This window comes from Ranitomeya variabilis, chromosome 8, assembly GCF_051348905.1.
Source record: "Ranitomeya variabilis isolate aRanVar5 chromosome 8, aRanVar5.hap1, whole genome shotgun sequence".
Lineage (NCBI taxonomy): Eukaryota > Metazoa > Chordata > Amphibia > Anura > Dendrobatidae > Ranitomeya > Ranitomeya variabilis.
This window is the reverse complement of record NC_135239.1, coordinates 5,816,606-5,829,891: the sequence shown is the minus strand read 5'-3', so window position 1 is coordinate 5,829,891 and position 13,286 is coordinate 5,816,606. Positions and strand designations below refer to the sequence as shown.

At 48.2% G+C, this 13,286-nt stretch overlaps 1 protein-coding gene across 1 annotated transcript in view; it reads right to left on the bottom strand.

The window, feature by feature from the left end:
• Nucleotides 1-13,286, bottom strand: part of DMAP1 (DNA methyltransferase 1 associated protein 1) — a 93,474-nt gene that overhangs the window by 47,900 nt on the left and 32,288 nt on the right. The gene's annotated exons all lie outside the window — the stretch shown is intronic.

Here is a 13,286-nt window from a genome sequence, read left to right as displayed (position 1 = left end):
TAACCCCCGAGAAACCGGGCCGCCACCAGCTCATTAACCCCCGAGAAACCGGGCCGCCACCAGCTCATTAACCCCAGAGAAACCGGGCCGCCACCAGCTCATTAACCCCCGAGAAACCGGGCCGCCACCAGCTCATTAACCCCTGAGAAACCGGGCCGCCACTAGCTCATTAACCCCCGAGAAACCGGGCCGCCACCAGCTCATTAACCCCCAAGAAACCGGGCCGCCACCAGCTCATTAACCCCTGAGAAACCAGGCCGCCACCAGGTCATTAACCCCCGAGAAACCGGGCCGCCACCAGCTCATTAACCCCCAAGAAACCGGGCCACCACCTGCTCATTAAACCCTGAGAAACCAGGCCGCCACCAGCTCATTAACCCCAGAGAAACCGGGCCGCCACCAGCTCATTAACCCCTGAGAAACCGGGCCGCCACCAGCTCATTAACCCCCGAGAAACCGGGCCGCCACCAGCTCATTAACCCCCAAGAAACCGGGCCGCCACCAGCTCATTAACCCCTGAGAAACCAGGCCGCCACCAGGTCATTAACCCCCGAGAAACTGGGCCGCCACCAGCTCATTAACCCCTGAGAAACCAGGCCGCCACCAGCTCATTAACCCCCGAGAAACCGGGCTGCCACCAGCTCATTAACCCCCGAGAAACCGGGCCGGCCACCAGCTCAACCCCAGAGAAACCGGGCAGCCACCAGCTCATTAACCCCCGAGAAACCGGGCTGGCCACCAGCTCATTAACCCCAGAGAAACCGGGCCGCCACCAGCTCATTAACCCCAGAGAGACCGGGCCGCCACCAGCTCATTAACCCCAGAGAGACCGGGCCGCCACCAGCTCATTAACCCCTGAGAAACCGGGCCGCTACCAGCTCATTAACCCCAGAGAAACCGGGCCGCCACCAGCTCATTAACCCCTGAGAAACCGGGCCGCCACCAGCTCATTAACCCCAGAGAAACCGGGCCGCCACCAGCTCATTAACCCCCGAGAAACCGGGCCGGCCACCAGCTCATTAACCCCAGAGAGACCGGGCCGCCACCAGCTCATTAACCCCTGAGAAACCGGGCCGCCACCAGCTCATTAACCCCCGAGAAATTGGGCCGCCACCAGCTCATTAACCCCAGAGAGACCGGACCGGCCACCAGCTCATTAACCCCCGAGAAACAGGGCCGTCACCAGCTCATTAACCCCCGAGAAATTGGGCCGCCACCAGCTCATTAACCCCAGAGAGACCGGGCAGACAGAGCTGACTCATTAACCCATAAATATCTGGACACCAGCGCCTACTCAACCCCTGAGAAACTGAGCAGTCAGCACCAAATCATTAACATCAAAATACCCGGTCACCCGCGCCATCTCCCAACCCCAGATACCTAGCCCGAGGCGCTCTCACTAATGCTGGGGCACTTACCGAGTATATTCAGCACCTTGACAAAGTCTTCATACCCCGTGAACTTTTCCACATTTTTTCAAGTTACACTCACAAACTTAAATGTATTTCATTGGCATTTTCTGTGATACAAAGTAACAAGTATTTGTGACGTGTAAAGGAAATTACATGAGGTGTACCAACTATTCCAGAATTATAAATCTGAACATTCGGACATTGTGCACTAGTATTCAGCCCCTGTCCTGTCCTAAGTGACCCATCATCTCCAGACGGCCGCACGTCTCGGACGAGGGTCGCAGCGCAATGCTCGGACTGATCGACTGCTCTCAAAACCCAAGAGTGACAGCTGCTTAGAAACACATGATGCCACACGCTGGTCAACAGTCGCCAGTCCGAGCCCCGCAAACCCCGTCACAGCTACACAGCCCTCTCAAGGTGTTTTACTCCACAAATCTGGCCATTATGGAAGATAAGCAAGGACAAGCCATATCGGAAAGCCATAAGAAGTCCCATGGAGGGCACAGCAAGCAAGGGGAAGAAGGGGCTCTGCTCACGAGACCAAAGAAGAATTTTGTGGGTTAAATGCAAAACTCTATGTGAGGTAGAAAAATAACAGTACACAACACTGAAAACACCATCCCCACCGTCACACATGGTGGTGGCAGCATTCAGCTGTGGGGAGACTTTCCTTCAGCAGAGGCAGGGAATCTGGTCAGAGGTGATGGGAAGATGGATGGAGCCAAATACAAGACAATCCTGGAGGAAAACCTGTTAGAGGCTGCAGAAGACGTGAGACCGGGGCGTAGGTTCACCTTCCAGCAGGACAATGACCCTCAACATCCTGCCAGAGCCACAATGGAGGGTGCAGATCAGAGCATATTCCTGTGTGTGATCGGCGCAGTCACCGTCCAGAGACAAATCCCAGAGAATCTGACACAAGACGTGAAAATTACTGATCGCAGACGTCTCCATCCAATGTCACTGAGCGAGAGCGCGGGGGAAATGTCACCTGTAGATGATCAAAGCTGGAGAGACAGACCCCAAAAGACTGCAGAGAAAGGAGGAGAGACCCCAAAAGACTGCAGAGAAAGAAGGAGAGACAGACCCCAAAACACTGCAGAGAAAGGAGGAGAGACAGACCCCAAAAGACTGCAGAGAAAGAAGGAGAGACCCCAAAAGACTGCAGCAGTAAGTGAAGCGAAAGGTGGTCCTACATATTACTGACTCTGGGGGCTAAATACAAATGCAGGGCACAATTATCAAATTTATCTCTCTAAAATAATTAGAAAACCTCACATTTGTGACATGTAACGGAGATGATTCGAAGTAGAATCCAAAAAATACATTAAGGTTTGTGGGTGTAACGTGAAAAGGTGTGCAAATACGCACAATAAATTCTCCAGAGCTGCACTCACTATTCTGCTGGTGCAGTCACTGTGTACATACTTTACATTACTGATCCTGAGTTACCTCCTGTATTACACTGCAGAGCTGCACTCACTATTCTGCTGGTGCAGTCACTGTGTACATACATTACTGATCCTGAGTTACATCCTGTATTATACCCCAGAGCTGCACTCACTATTCTGCTGGCGCAGTCACTGTGTACATACATTACATTACTGATCCTGAGTTACATCCTGTATTATACCCCAGAGCTGCACTCACTATTCTGCTGGTGCAGTCACTGTGTACATACATTACATTACTGATCCTGAGTTACATCCTGTATTATACCCCAGAGCTGCACTCACTATTCTGCTGGTGCAGTCACTGTGTACATACATTACATTACTGATCCTGAGTTACATCCTGTATTATACCCCAGAGCTGCACTCACTATTCTGCTGGTGCAGTCACTGTGTACATACTTTACATTACTGATCCTGAGTTACATCCTGTATTATACCCCAGAGCTGCACTCACTATTCTGCTGGTGCAGTCACTGTGTACATACATTACATTACTGATCCTGAGTTACATCCTGTATTATACTCCAGAGCTGCACTCACTATTCTGCTGGTGCAGTCACTGTATACATTACTGATCCTGAGTTACATCCTGTATTATACCCCAGAGCTGCACTCACTATTCTGCTGGTGCAGTCACTGTGTACATACATTACTGATCCTGAGTTACATCCTGTATTATACTCCAGAGCTGCACTCACTATTCTGCTGGTGCAGTCACTGTGTACATACATTACATTACTGATCCTGAGTTACATCCTGTATTATACCCCAGAGCTGCACTCACTATTCTGCTGGTGCAGTCACTGTGTACATACATTACATTACTGATCCTGAGTTACATCCTGTATTATACCCCAGAGCTGCACTCACTATTCTGCTGGTGCAGTCACTGTGTACATACATTACATTACTGATCCTGAGTTACCTCCTGAATTATACCCCAGAGCTGCACTCACTATTCTGCTGGTGCAGTCACTGTGTACATACATTACATTACTGATCCTGAGTTACCTCCTGTATTATACCCCAGAGCTGCACTCACTATTCTGCTGGTGCAGTCACTGTGTACATACATTACATTACTGATCCTGAGTTACATCCTGTATTATACCCCAGAGCTGCACTCACTATTCTGCTGGTGCAGTCACTGTGTACATACATTACATTACTGATCCTGAGTTACATCCTGTATTATACCCCAGAGCTGCACTCACTATTCTGCTGGTGCAGTCACTGTGTACATACATTACATTACTGATCCTGAGTTACATCCTGAATTATACCCCAGAGCTGCACTCACTATTCTGCTGGTGCAGTCACTGTGTACATACATTACATTACTGATCCTGAGTTACATCCTGTATTATACCCCAGAGCTGCACTCACTATTCTGCTGGTGCAGTCACTGTGTACATACATTACTGGTCCTGAGTTACCTCCTGTATTATACCCCAGAGCTGCACTCACTATTCTGCTGGTGCAGTCACTGTGTGCATACATTACATTACTGATCCTGAGTTACCTCCTGTATTATACCCCAGAGCTGCACTCACTATTCTGCTGGTGCAGTCACTGTGTACATACATTACATTACTGATCCTGAGTTACATCCTGTATTATACCCCAGAGCTGCACTCACTATTCTGCTGGTGCAGTCACTGTGTACATACATTACATTACTGATCCAGATTTACATCCTGCATTATACCCCAGAGCTGCACTCACTATTCTGATGGTGCAGTCACTGTGTACATACATTACATTACTGATCCTGAGTTACATCCTGTATTATACCCCAGAGCTGCACTCACTATTCTGCTGGTGCAGTCACTGTGTACATACATTACATTACTGATCCTGCATTACATCCTGTATTATACTCCAGAGCTGCACTCACTATTCTGCTGGTGCAGTCACTGTGTACATACATTACTGGTCCTGAGTTACATCCTGTATTATACCCCAGAGCTGCACTCACTATTCTGCTGGTGCAGTCACTGTGTACATACATTACATTACTGATCCTGCGTTACATCCTGTATTATACTCCAGAGCTGCACTCACTATTCTGCTGGTGCAGTCACTGTGTACATACATTACTGGTCCTGAGTTACATCCTGTATTATACCCCAGAGCTGCACTCACTATTCTGCTGGTGTAGTCACTGTGTACATACATTACATTACTGATCCTGAGTTACATCCTGCATTATACCCCAGAGCTGCACTCACTATTCTGCTGGTGCAGTCACTGTATACATACATTACTGATCCGGAGTTACATCCTGTATTATACCCCAGAGCTGCACTCACTATTCTGCTGGTGCAGTCACTGTGTACATACATTACATTACTGATCCTGAGTAACATCCTGCATTATACCCCAGAGCTGCACTCACTATTCTGCTGGTGCAGTCACTGTGTACATACATTACATTACTGATCCTGAGTTACATCCTGTATTATACCCCAGAGCTGCACTCACTATTCTGCTGGTGCAGTCACTGTGTACATACATTACATTACTGATCCTGAGTTACCTCCTGTATTATACTCCAGAGCTGCACTCACTATTCTGCAGGTGCAGTCACTGTGTACATACATTACATTACTGATCCTGAGTTACATCCTGTATTATACCCCAGAGCTGCACTCACTATTCTGCTGGTGCAGTCACTGTGTACATACATTACTGATCCTGAGTTACATCCTGTATAATATACTCCAGAGCTGCACTCACTGTACTGCTGGTGCAGTCACTGTGTACATACATTACTGGTCCTGAGTTACATCCTGTATTATACCCCAGAGCTGCACTCACTATTCTGCTGGTGCAGTCACTGTGTACATACATTACATTACTGATCCTGAGTTACATCCTGTATTATACTCCAGAGCTGCACTCACTATTCTGCTGGTGCAGTCACTGTGTACATACATTACTGGTCCTGAGTTACATCCTGTATTATACCCCAGAGCTGCACTCACTATTCTGCTGGTGCAGTCACTGTGTACATACATTACATTACTGATCCTGAGTTACATCCTGTATTATACCCCAGAGCTGCACTCACTATTCTGCTGGTGCAGTCACTGTGTACATACATTACATTACTGATCCCGAGTTACATCCTGTATTATACCCCAGAGCTGCACTCACTATTCTGCTGGTGCAGTCACTGTGTGCATACATTACATTACTGATCCTGAGTTACCTCCTGTATTATACCCCAGAGCTGCACTCACTATTCTGCTGGTGCAGTCACTGTGTACATACATTACATTACTGATCCCGAGTTACATCCTGTATTATACCCCAGAGCTGCACTCACTATTCTGCTGGTGCAGTCACTGTGTGCATACATTACATTACTGATCCTGAGTTACATCCTGTATTATACCCCAGAGCTGCACTCACTATTCTGCTGGTGCAGTCACTGTGTACATACATTACATTACTGATCCTGAGTTACATCCTGTATTATACCCCAGAGCTGCACTCACTATTCTGCTGGTGCAGTCACTGTGTACATACATTACATTACTGATCCTGAGTTACATCCTGTATTATACCCCAGAGCTGCACTCACTATTCTGCTGGTGCAGTCACTGTGTACATACATTACTGATCCTGAGTTACATCCTGTATTATACCCCAGAGCTGCACTCACTATTCTGCTGGTGCAGTCACTGTGTACATACATTACATTACTGATCCTGAGTTACATCCTGTATTATACCCCAGAGCTGCACTCACTATTCTGCTGGTGCAGTCACTGTGTACATACATTACATTACTGATCCTGAGTTACATCCTGTATTATACCCCAGAGCTGCACTCACTATTCTGCTGGTGCAGTCACTGTGTGCATACATTACATTACTGATCCTGAGTTACCTCCTGTATTATACCCCAGAGCTGCACTCACTATTCTGCTGGTGCAGTCACTGTGTACATACATTACATTACTGATCCTGAGTTACATCCTGTATTATACCCCAGAGCTGCACTCACTATTCTGCTGGTGCAGTCACTGTGTACATACTTTACATTACTGATCCTGAGTTACATCCTGTATTATACCCCAGAGCTGCACTCACTATTCTGCTGGTGCAGTCACTGTGTACATACATTACATTACTGATCCTGAGTTACATCCTGTATTATACCCCAGAGCTGCACTCACTATTCTGCTGGTGCAGTCACTGTGTGCATACATTACATTACTGATCCTGAGTTACCTCCTGTATTATACCCCAGAGCTGCACTCACTATTCTGCTGGTGCAGTCACTGTGTGCATACATTACATTACTGATCCTGAGTTACCTCCTGTATTATACCCCAGAGCTGCACTCACTATTCTGCTGGTGCAGTCACTGTGTGCATACATTACATTACTGATCCTGAGTTACATCCTGTATTATACCCCAGAGCTGCACTCACTATTCTGCTGGTGCAGTCACTGTGTGCATACATTACATTACTGATCCTGAGTTACCTCCTGTATTATACCCCAGAGCTGCACTCACTATTCTGCTGGTGCAGTCACTGTGTACATACATTACATTACTGATCCTGAGTTACATCCTGTATTATACCCCAGAGCTGCACTCACTATTCTGCTGGTGCAGTCACTGTGTACATACATTACATTACTGATCCTGAGTTACATCCTGTATTATACCCCAGAGCTGCACTCACTATTCTGCTGGTGCAGTCACTGTGTACATACATTACATTACTGATCCTGAGTTACATCCTGCATTATACCCCAGAGCTGCACTCACTATTCTGCTGGTGCAGTCACTGTGTACATACATTACTGATCCTGAGTTACATCCTGTATTATACACCAGAGCTGCACTCACTATTCTGCTGGTGCAGTCACTGTGTACATACATTACATTACTGATCCTGAGTAACATCCTGCATTATACCCCAGAGCTGCACTCACTATTCTGATGGTGCAGTCACTGTGTACATACATTACATTACTGATCCTGAGTTACATCCTGTATTATACCCCAGAGCTGCACTCACTATTCTGCTGGTGCAGTCACTGTGTACATACATTACATTACTGATCCTGCATTACATCCTGTATTATACTCCAGAGCTGCACTCACTATTCTGCTGGTGCAGTCACTGTGTACATACATTACTGGTCCTGAGTTACATCCTGTATTATACCCCAGAGCTGCACTCACTATTCTGCTGGTGCAGTCACTGTGTACATACATTACATTACTGATCCTGCGTTACATCCTGTATTATACTCCAGAGCTGCACTCACTATTCTGCTGGTGCAGTCACTGTGTACATACATTACATTACTGATCCTGAGTTACATCCTGCATTATACCCCAGAGCTGCACTCACTATTCTGCTGGTGCAGTCACTGTGTACATACATTACTGATCCTGAGTTACATCCTGTATTATACCCCAGAGCTGCACTCACTATTCTGCTGGTGTAGTCACTGTGTACATACATTACATTACTGATCCTGAGTTACATCCTGCATTATACCCCAGAGCTGCACTCACTATTCTGCTGGTGCAGTCACTGTGTACATACATTACTGATCCTGAGTTACATCCTGTATTATACCCCAGAGCTGCACTCACTATTCTGCTGGTGCAGTCACTGTGTACATACATTACATTACTGATCCTGAGTAACATCCTGCATTATACCCCAGAGCTGCACTCACTATTCTGCTGGTGCAGTCACTGTGTACATACATTACATTACTGATCCTGAGTTACATCCTGTATTATACCCCAGAGCTGCACTCACTATTCTGCTGGTGCAGTCACTGTGTACATACATTACATTACTGATCCTGAGTTACATCCTGTATTATACCCCAGAGCTGCACTCACTATTCTGCTGGTGCAGTCACTGTGTACATACATTACATTACTGATCCTGAGTTACCTCCTGTATTATACTCCAGAGCTGCACTCACTATTCTGCAGGTGCAGTCACTGTGTACATACATTACATTACTGATCCTGAGTTACATCCTGTATTATACCCCAGAGCTGCACTCACTATTCTGCTGGTGCAGTCACTGTGTACATACATTACTGATCCTGAGTTACATCCTGTATAATATACTCCAGAGCTGCACTCACTGTACTGCTGGTGCAGTCACTGTGTACATACATTACTGATCCTGAGTAACATCCTGCATTATACCCCAGAGCTGCACTCACTATTCTGCTGGTGCAGTCACTGTGTACATACATTACATTACTGGTCCTGAGTTACATCCTGTATTATACCCCAGAGCTGCACTCACTATTCTGCTGGTGCAGTCACTGTGTACATACATTACATTACTGGTCCTGAGTTACATCCTGTATTATACCCCAGAGCTGCACTCACTATTCTGCTGGTGCAGTCACTGTGTACATACATTACTGGTCCTGAGTTACATCCTGTATTATACCCCAGAGCTGCACTCACTATTCTGCTGGTGCAGTCACTGTGTACATACATTACATTACTGATCCTGAGTTACCTCCTGTATTATACCCCAGAGCTGCACTCACTATTCTGCTGGTGCAGTCACTGTGTACATACATTACTGGTCCTGAGTTACATCCTGTATTATACCCCAGAGCTGCACTCACTATTCTGCTGGTGCAGTCACTGTGTACATACATTACCTGCAGTCACCACTAGAGGGAGCTCTCACATTACCTGCAGTCACCACTAGAGGGAGCTCTCTGCATACAGCCTGTACATAGCTCCCTCTAGTGGAGACTGAAAGCAATGTACAGGCTATATGCGGAGAGCGTCCTCTAGGGGTGACTGCAGGGACTGTACAGACTGTATACAGAGCGCTCCCTCTAGTGGTGACTAGATTATGGTAGAAGATTTGGAGCTTTGTATCGGTAGCAATCCTTCGTCGTCATACATCAGCACTTCACACCGACTTGTCTGGTGACAGAACTATATAATATACATGTAACTGACAGGCAGAGGTAGAGCAGTGCCGGGTGGAAGCAGGTGCTGTACACTGCAATGATGGGAGTGATTATCTTGCAGCAGATGTTCAGTGACGGGTGAGAAGGATCACAGATCCCGGCCGCTACATTATAAGTAACGCTCATTTGTATGTGGCAGCGTAATGCGGAGCAGTAATATCGTCCACGGGCTGCTGGGTTAGAAGTGACGGCGCCTCCATGATTGGAAGCCGCAGATATTAATGACAGGTCTCGGTACCGCGTTTCATCACCTTCGGAGCAGCGCTCAATCATCAAGATAATAACGAGGAGCTCAGAGGGGGCGCACCCCAAACACTAAGATGGAGGCAGAAGGTTAGACTGTAGGAGCCACTGACGACCAGTCCGGCCTCAATCATTGTTAGCACGGAACGGGGGGGGGGGGGGGGGGAGGGCGGCGGGACGACGACGAGGAGGGCGGCGGGACGACGACGAGGAGGGCGGCGGGACGACGACGAGGAGGGCGGCGGGACGACGACGAGGAGGGCGGCGGGACGACGACGAGGAGGGCGGCGGGACGACGACGAGGAGGGCGGCGGGACGACGACGAGGAGGGCGGCGGGACGACGACGAGGAGGGCGGCGGGACGACGACGAGGAGGGCGGCGGGACGACGACGAGGAGGGCGGCGGGACGACGACGAGGAGGGCGGCGGGACGACGACGAGGAGGGCGGCGGGACGACGACGAGGAGGGCGGCGGGACGACGACGAGGAGGGCGGCGGGACGACGACGAGGAGGGCGGCGGGACGACGACGAGGAGGGCGGCGGGACGACGACGAGGAGGGCGGCGGGACGACGAGGAGGGAGAAGTACGGCGGTACGACGAGGACAAGAAGGAGGAGGGTGAGATGAGGAGGAAGGAGAGATGAGGAGGGTGCAGTTGCTCAGCACACACGTATACCGCAGAGATTCTCCACCGCTGCTAATTAATCACCTGGCGACTGTCAGAAGAGGAATATTAATAAGTGCTGATACCTCGCCCGCTGCCTTCAGTGTCCCCGTCCCAGCGGCCATGTCCATCTCTGTCAGCCCCGCACAATCACACTTTGCATTTGTGCACAGAAGTGATTTTAAGCAGGTGAACTTAATCTAACGCGGCTCGTGTCGTCTCTTCTCCATTAGGCCGAGCGGCGCCCGTGTTATAGATTTAACTGCTTCACTGCCGCAGTGTCACAGATGCAAACCAGGCCTGACAATGTGTGCCCTGCTAACAAAGGTTCAGGATTGGAGTCTCCTCCTCCACTACTAGGCCTACAGACAGTGAATGAGGGTCTTATCCTCCACTACTACGTCTACAGACCAAAAGTTTGGACACCATCTCACGCCGGGGGCTGTGTGCTCCAGCACAGGGGGACGAACAGCTGAATGTGTCCCCGGGGGCTGCTCTGGCCTCAGTGTACTGGAAGCATCCACATATACAGTACAGACCAAAAGTTTGGACACACCTTCTCATTTAAATATTTTTCTGTATTTTCAGGACTATGAAAATTGTACATTCACACTGAAGGCATCAAAACTATGAATTATCACATGTGGAATTATATACTTAACAAAAAAGTGTGAAACAACTGAAATTATGTCTTATATTCTAGGTTCTTCAAAGTAGCCACCTTTTGTTTTGATGCCTGCTTTGCACACTCTTGGCATTCTCTTGATGAGCTTCTAGAGGTAGTCACCGGGAATGGTCTTCCAGCAATCCTGAAGGAGTTCCCAGGGATGCTTAGCACTTGTTGGCCCTTTTGCCTTCACTCTGCGGTCCAGGTCACCCCAAACCATCTCGATTGGGTTCAGGTCTGGTGACTTTGGAGGCCAGGTCATCTGGTGTAGCACCCCATCACTCTCCTTGTTGGTCAAATAGCCCTTACACAGCCTGGAGGTGTGTTTGGGGTCATTGTCCTGTTGAAAAATAAATGATGGTCCAACTAAACACAAACCGAATGGAATAGCATGCCGCTGCAAGATGCTGTGGTAGCCATGCTGGTTCAGTATGCCTTCAATTCTGAATAAATCCCCAACAGTGTCACCAGCAAAGCACCCTGTTGTGAATTAGACTTTTTGGCTCCCTCTTGTGGTTACTAGTGATATGACTCTGGGATTGTCTTTCCTCAGTTTGGCACCCACCTGGGTCGTTAGTCCAGGGGTGTTGCTATATAAGCTTCCTGGATCCTTAGTCCAGTGCCTGGCATCGTTGTAATCAGATCCTTTCTGTTTGCTCCTGTCTGCTGGTCCGGGTTCGTGCAAAATTAAGCTAAGTCCTGCTTCTTTGTTTTTTGGTTATTTGCTTGCTCTCATTTTTGTCCAGCTTGTACTAAATGTGATTCCTGACCTTGCTGGAAGCTCTAGGGGGCTGGTGTTCTCCCCCCGGGCCGTTAGACGGTTCGGGGGTTCTTGAATATCCAGCGTGGATATTTTGATAGGGTTTTTGCTGACCATATAAGTCATCTTACTATATTCTGCTATTAGCTAGTGGGCCTCTCTTTGCTAAATACTTAGCTCATTCTTATGTTTGTCTTTTCCTCTTACCTCACCGTTATTATTTGTTGGGGGCTTGTATCCAACTTTTGGGGTCTTTTCTCTGGAGGCAAGAAAGGTCTTTCTTTTCCCTTCTAGGGTTAGTTAGTTCTCCGGCTGGCGCGAGACGTCTAGAACCAACGTAGGCACGTTCCCCGGCTGCTGCTATTTGTGGTGCTAGGATTAGATATATGGTCAGCCCAGTTACCACTGCCCTATGAGCTGGTTTTTTGTGTTTGCAGACTTAGTAATTATTTCTGAGACCCTCTGCCATTGGGGTCATAACAGCACCCCCACACCATCACACCTCCTCCTCCATGCTTCACGGTGGGAACCAGGCATGTAGAGTCCATCCGTTCACCTTTTCTGCATCACACAAAGACACGGTGGTTGGAACCAAAGATCTCAAATTTGGACACATCAGCCCAAAGCACAGATTCCCACTGGTCTAATGTCCATTCCTTGTGTTCTTTAGCCCAAACAAGTCTCTTCTGCTTGTTGCCTGTCCTTAGCAGTGGTTTGCTAGCAGCTATTTTACCATGAAGGCCTGCTGCACAAAGTCTCCTCTTAACAGTTGTTGTAGAGATGTGTCTGCTGCTAGAACTCTGCGTGGCATTGACCTGGTCTCTAATCTGAGCTGCTGCTAACCAGCGATTTCTGAAGCTGGTGACTCGGATAAACTTATCCTCAGAAGCAGAGGTGACTCTTGGTCTTCCTTTCCTGGGGCGGTCCTCATGTGAGCCAGTTTCTTTGCAGCGCTTGATGGTTTTTGCCACTGAACTTTGGGACACTTTCAAAGTTTTCCCAATTTTTCGGACTGACTGACCTTCATTTCTTAAAGTAATGATGGCCACTCGTTTTTCTTAGCTGCTTTTTTCTTGCCAGAAT